Genomic DNA, 7500 nt, shown 5'->3' with positions numbered 1-7500 from the left:
CATCATCAAGTGTTATTACAAAACATACCCTAACCACTTCAGCCCTATTTGGCTATTTGAAAATAGCAGATCTACAAGCTCTCAATGCGTTGCTTTGCGATGCGTTGTGAGCTTATACTGTAGATCTGCTATTTTCAAAGGATTTTATACATTATGCATAATTAGTAGGACATTTCAAGGACTTTTTTTAACACTGGACTTTCACCTGTAACAGAGAATGTCTTCATTGTGGTATTGATACTTTTACTTAAGTAAAAAATGGCAGTACTTCTAGATCTTCCGCCACATATAAGACGGGTATGCAAACCGTCCTGGCAGAGATCTACACGCACATTTTTGTTTTTCTTATTTCCTTTTTTTTTGTTGCAACATTTGAAAAAAATACAAAATGTACAATTACGCTTTTTCTAATTTGCATCATTTGATAATAATTCTTGGTACCGCAGCAGTTAGTAGGTACCACTACTAAACAAAATTCATATTCATATTTACTTTTAAGTAATTAAGTAAAACCATTCCCTTTTTAGAATTTTCTGGAGTATTGAAAATAGTATTTGAGAAATCAATACTGATTTCTAACAGAAATGTGTTGCGTAATATAAAATGATGTTTCCGTCATCATCGCCACAAACCTCTGCACATTCTTCAATTGTTTATGGTGTGGCTTCTATGGGGTCTGTATGTACACGAATGCATGTCACCTGTGGGTTATGTTACAGTACATGCCAGTGTGTCATTTCACTCACCATAGTGCAATGAGAATCTACTACACTAGTAACTGAGGATATTGGATTTTAATTACATATTTAGCTTAGAGTAGTGTACTTTCTGTCATGCCTGAAGTAATCATTGGTTTGGTAAACTAACATTGTCAGTGTTGTTTCCACAACACTTTAAAATGATGACTATGAACAGAATAGTGGAATGGACAAATACTGACTGACTAAGCAGGACTCACATTATGAAATTCTGAGCAGGGCCAAGCATCCAGAGAATATCACATCGCTTCTGTTTATGTCACTAATGTGACAGCAGTTTGCAGCAGAATGCATTGATTGCTCCTAGCTTAGTTCCATGCCTCATCAGGGCTAATGACAATATTGCATTTGTCAACCAATAATGGTTATTACAAAAATGAGAAAAATGTATTAAAATTGGGAGTTGAGCCAATAGAGAATGTGACTGTGACATTCACATCAGTACTTTTTAAAGTATTATGTTGGTTAACAGTGAAGGTTTCACTTGCACTGCTGCAGTGTCAATATTTTGGAAAGTGTGAGGCAGGCAAAACGAGGGCTTTAAATGCATTATAAGTTTAGCCCGGGAAATACTTTTGGACTAACTGATGTCAGAAGCAATTATTTCATTTCCCTCTCCTAGGACCTTTAGTGGTCATCAGGGAGAATTCGACATGGCGCTGCAAATCCCCCTGACTTTGGTGGGGCTGTAGCTTCGCTTGTCTGCCTGCACCTTAAATCAGCCTCATAGATCTCGGAGAGCCCAGATACAGTATGTCTGCTTCCCCTCTTCAGTACAGTATTATGTATTAAATTGTCTCTCTGTAGATCAGTGACTACATGCTTCCACTTTGCCTTTTGGGGCATTGCCTTAAGTATAAATCTGTCGTCCCATCAACAAGAAGGGTGGCCCAGACCCAGAGCAGAGAGTGGTAACGACGTGTTAAAAGATGTTACTTAAAGTCTGTTCATATCCTAATATGGCACATTATATTCTATCATCCATATGTCATTTACAGGCACAACATTTTCAAAGCATAAGCCAACGTACCTCTACTGTTGTGGGAGCTCTTGTTTTCATATTCTCCCTTACTATGCGACGGGTTGTTATCCCTGTCTTCAGTGCTGAGGCTGCAGTATTTAAAATGTTCAAGAGCCACGCTTTAAGCCTCTTTTTCAGTTGTTGCCACAGTAGCAACAGACAGTATACTGTACATAATAGAGTCCTACAATAATTTTGTCAAGTCGACTAAATGTAAATTGTAATACTTGTTGGTGTACATGTTTAAAAACCTCTCCACTTTGTTGCTCATGTCCTCTATGTTCTGTCATGGCACAGCAAAACCAAGCCCCCTGCACCACCACCACCACCATCCCCTGCTGAGTTTCAATCACGCAGTTGGGGCCACTTCTGAACGTGGCTCACAACAAGTGCACTGTCTCCGCCTTGTGAGTGGTGGCTGTTGGCATAGCCTGCTCGCACCAAAGCTGTGGGCCTCTCATTGCCTCTGGCACAGCTCTAATCCTGCATTTGAAGGGGATCTGTTGAGGGGTGGTGGGGGTGGCATACTGGAGACAAGGCATGCCGTAGAGGGCATCAACCCTCTGCCACCGAAGCGTAGCTCCCCGGGCTGCCCCCCAGGGGGCTTTCTGTGAGCTGCAGAGGAGAGGCAAGGAAGGATACAGTAGGTGAGGAGGAGACTATGTCGGTCTTCAGGCCTGGATTTGGAAGTGCCTGGACCTCAGCTAGTGAACTAAACCTCATCAGCGTATGGTCCAGGCAGGGTGAGATCATGCTGCTTCTCCACCCTCTCCCACAAGCCTCCTCTGGTCTAGTCCCCACCCATCTCTTGTATTGCACAAGGTCGACACAGTGACTTGTTACGTGGTTTGTTGCATGTTTTTTTTCTCTCCCCCAGCAATGCTCCACTGACCTACTTCCCTTTAATCCCTCGATGTGACTTTAATTGACTAGAGGGAGGGGCAGGGAGGAGAGAGGGGTGTGTCTCCGTGCTCTGGGAGGAGGGTGCAGGGAGAGGGAGGGAGGGAGAGAGAGAGAGATGAGATGAGAGCGGGACCGCAGGAGCAACCAAGAGAAAGGGAGATTTGAGAGCTTGAGTGATTTCCTGCTGCCACCGCTGTGTGTTCAGACAACACAAATTAATTTGATGCTCTTATGTAATTGTAATCATCATCCTCTCTAATCACATCAGTGGCTTTGTGAGGTGCCCAAAATAGAGGGATTGTGGGCTGGACATGGGGGCGGGGTTTCGTAGTTGAGGGCCAGTGAAAAGTGAATTGGTTGGGGGCTGACGACAATCCACTGGAGCAGACATCAGCTATTTTCAATAGGTATAAATCAGGCCAGAGAAAATTAAAGATGTAAAGACCAGAAAGACGCCTGAGGTCAGATAATAGAGTTGCTGGCCAATATTGATGACATCAGGGATCTCCATCCCTGATGATGTCACATGATATCACTGGGGTGTCCAACCAACCAACCAACTGACGGGAACAAGGACTGGCGGAGTATTTAACTAGAAAAAGTTCCCTTCTGGGCACATGTCTCCACCAGGAGGATAGGAGAGTGTGTTTAGGAGTATATAAACATGTTTGTTTGTTTTTTGCAACAACTTTCTTCATTTTGTAGGATAGAATTCTGGATGAGCAGGACATGTGCAGCATTTTGTACAAAATGGGCCACTCTTGATCACATGACTACAGAGATCATGTGTACCGATTTGCGTGAGATTTGGATGAAATCTGTGCGACTAACATGACCAACAATGTGTTTTGCAGAAATCGGCCTCATGGTGGCGCTATAACCGGCAGATGTGGAGGGATGCAGGGAAAATGTTTTTCCATGGCCTCTAGGGAGTGCACATACATAAGTTGCATACAAATCGATGCAGTTATAGGTAAAAACAGGAATTTCCCTGTTATAGCGCCACCGTGAGGCTGATTTGGAAAAAAATAAGTGGCACGTCGTCCTCGGCCTAGTGGAAATGTGCGTGTATAATTTCACGGAAATTGCACACTGTGTTTGTGATTTGTGGCATTTTGTTCGAAACGGACCAATCATGTGAGCTTTGGAAGCCAATCTTAACCAATCAGGATGGAAGATGGGAAATGGTGCAGATCCGTGTTGATCACATGACTATGGAGATAGTTTATACCGAATTGTGTGATGTATGGATAAAATGTGTACGAGTAATATACAGAAATGTGTTTTGCCTAAATCAGCCTCATGGTGGCGCTATAACATGCCGTTGTGGAATATTTGGGGCAGAGGTTCATCGTTGGCATCCAGGGAGTGTGTGTGCACAGTTTGGCATGGATCGGGCCAACGGTGCCGGAGATTAGCTGGTAACGGACGGACGGAAGGAAGGAAGGAAGGAAGGAAGGAAGGAAGGAAGGACGGACACACGCGCACACACACACACACACACACACACACACACACACACACACACACACACACACACACACACACACACACACGGACGGAGTGCAAAACATACTCTCTCCCCATGCCTTCGGCCTGGTGGAGACAATTATGTAAAGATACAGTATATCTAGCTCTGATAGCTCTAATGCCTTTGCATTAGAGCTACACGTGTGCTACTCTCAACTTCCTGCGCTCGTATGAAATGCAGACCAGATACTCGACTGTAGCGAAAATAAAAAATAACGTTTTCTCTACTCACCAATACAAAGACGGCTTGTGTGATTAGCAAGCCTACTTTCTGCAGTGGACGCACTCTGAGCCCCCCACCAAACATATTATAAAATACACTTTTTGGCCAGAAAAGATTTTTTTTTCCCTGGAAGAAAAATACTTTAATTTACTCCACTGCGCCCTCTACCGATATTGCCAAGTGAAAACCCCATAGACAAGATTTTTCCTTCCGGTGGAAAAATAAAATCCCTTTCTGGACAAAAAGTGCATTTTATACGTGTGGTGGGGGGCTCAGATTGTGTCCAACGCGGAAAGTAGGCTTTGTAATCAGTATCACACAAACCGTCTTTGTATTGGTGAGTAGCGATAACATTCTTTCAGTCGAGAGGCTGGTCTGCATTTCATGCGAGCGCAGGAAGTCGAGAGCAGCATAGCTCTAATGCAAAGGCAATTGGGTTATGGACCAGAGCTACAGCTCCAGCATTATAATGTAGGTGCATCCACACATACACACAGATTGACAGACATTCTGTATGCTAAATATAAGGTGCGATCTGGTGCAACCAATTAAAATGTTTAGTTGGCCTGGACATATTTTTGGGTGCATTCTGGTCTAATTAATAGCGTGGTTTCCCTCTGGATCATCATATTGACAGTGGTGGAATGTAACTAAGTATATTTACTCGAATACAGTACTGTAAAATGCTTTTGTACATTTACTCAATTACATTTTAAATTCCGGACTTTTACTTGTAACAGAGTATTTCTACATTTCAGTATTGATACTTTTACTTAAGTAAAGAATGTGAGTACTTTTTCCACCACTGCATATTGATGATGTCAGTCTTGGATCTAAAATTAAAAGCGAAAGATATTAACAGAAAACAAAACAATATTCACAATATGTGAATATGAATATGATTACTTCCATGGCCTACTCCCTACTGCATATACTGTAGCTTAGCCGTTGACACACAGACGTTTGTTTCAGTGACACACACACACACACACACACACACACACACATACACACACACACACACACACACACACACACACACACACACACACACACACACACACACACACACACACACACACACACACACACACTGTACTGTATACGCTCTATACTGTGTATAACATTGTTCCAAAAGAAGTGTGTATTGTACTCATTCTTTGCAGAACACAGAGAAACTTGCTGTAATCCTGAGGAATGTTGTGTACATTGTGCAGCCTTCGCAGTTCACTAAACACCTCGGCCTGTTTGTTCAGCTGTCTCTTTCATCAGACTCATTCCCACCGAGCATGACTAGTGGTCATGTGACTTCCCACACAGGAGGAGGCCTTGTAGCTCCGTTTGTCACAAATATTTGGAGTGCTTCGTACATCGATGGCGCATGGTGCTTGCAGCATGGAGACTTCTGCTGGAGCTAAACAAGTCCTTATAGCCTCGAAGAAAAGTGCCGTTTGTTAATCCATTGAGACCTGAGGCCGATTCTACAATTGTCTTATGAATCAGTAGTTCTCAAACCTTTTCATAATTCAAAATTACTCAAACATTTTTCAAACACTTTCGAGATTTTTCAAAAATGTTTTTGACGTGAGAGTGGTGACTAGTGAGGGAGTGTGCAGTGTGCACCTTTTAATATCCTGAGCTTTTGAATCTTTTGAAACCACATGCACAATAAATCAGCTATTTTTGGCGCATGACTCCGTCGTACGATGGAGTATATGGCCTATACATCAGTTTTAGAGTGGAAAAATCGACAGGTTGCAAACCAGATGTATCAAGTTAGCCCCCATGCTTTGCAGGAGAGAAGAGAAAGCAGTGAGCCATGACTCTGTATTATCAAAGACAGATTTTCTTGGCCATCGGGAGATGGGGTTATGATAGACCGCTGTTCCTTCACTCGGTCGAGTGGACGGACGCCAACTGGCATGGCGGCCACTGACGGAGGAGAGAGAGCATGATTTAGATTGTCTGTCAGCTGGCTGACCGTGACTGGGGAGCAGAGTTGTTACAGTCGGGCCAGAGGTTAACCGCTGTGATGGGGCCAGTCTCCGGGGGTCTGATTGGGGGAACTGAGGAACCCGTGAACGTCCTCTGCAAAGTGCAGTCCTGTGTCATGATGTCAACACACTCTTGTTGGTTCTTGAGTACCGTGGGGTCCTCCGATGTGCACCGACAAAACAAACGTTCTGCAAAAACTCTTTCTTTTTGTGCCTATCCCAGGGCTGGATGTATTGTACAGCCATGGCAAAACATAATTATTAAAACAGTAGGTTATTTTCTTCCTGTATTGCAAAGATCCTTTTTTGTGATTGTGACTTTTTAACCACTTGTCTTAAACCCTCTATATAATTAGTAAAACAGACGTGAGTTACAACTGTACTTAACTTAAGCTCTTTTTTCACTCTACACCAAATCTCAGATCGTGTTGTGAGCTTATAGATCTTCTCTACCCCCCCCCCCCCTGTCCCCCCCCCCCCCCCCTGTCCCCCCCAGAATAGTGCTGCTGAGCTTCAAGTGGTTAACTGGGCTTTTGGTTTGGAGTCAGACTACCACAAGCTATGTATCCTGTCAGTCCACAACAGTGTGACAAAACGCACATCGCTTGCCTCGTTTTGCATTGCCGCTCCTGAGAGTGCTCCTGTTTTTGTCATGTGTTTGTTGTTGTGGTAGTAGTAGGGGCTGGAGGTTTCCTGTGTGCCTTCTCCCCTGCAGCTGAAACCTGTCAGTCCCCCCCCCCCGCCCCCCGGGGGACTAGGACCCAGGTTTACAGGACAGCTGAGGCAGCCCTGACAGCTCCGGCTCATCTCGTTTGGTGCAGGGCATCGCCGCTCGGCCGCTTGCTCGGCCCGGACAGGATTTGTTCCCTTCCTGCCACTTTACATCCACGAGCTCTACATTTAATTAGAATCACTTGTCATGTCTCGTATATCACCTGGGCCTCTTGGTGTCAGCTGTCAGCCAAAGAAATGTGATAGTTATTTATTGCTCCACGGAAGTGTAACAGCAAGGTCACAGGACAGAATGCACCTTGAGCAAACTGTGCTTAATGTGGAGGCTCGCCTCTGTGC

This window comes from Electrona antarctica, assembly GCF_951216825.1.
Source record: "Electrona antarctica genome assembly, chromosome: 5".
NCBI lineage: Eukaryota > Metazoa > Chordata > Actinopteri > Myctophiformes > Myctophidae > Electrona > Electrona antarctica.
The sequence above is the reverse complement of the archived record's forward strand: the minus strand, read 5'-3'. Positions refer to the sequence as shown.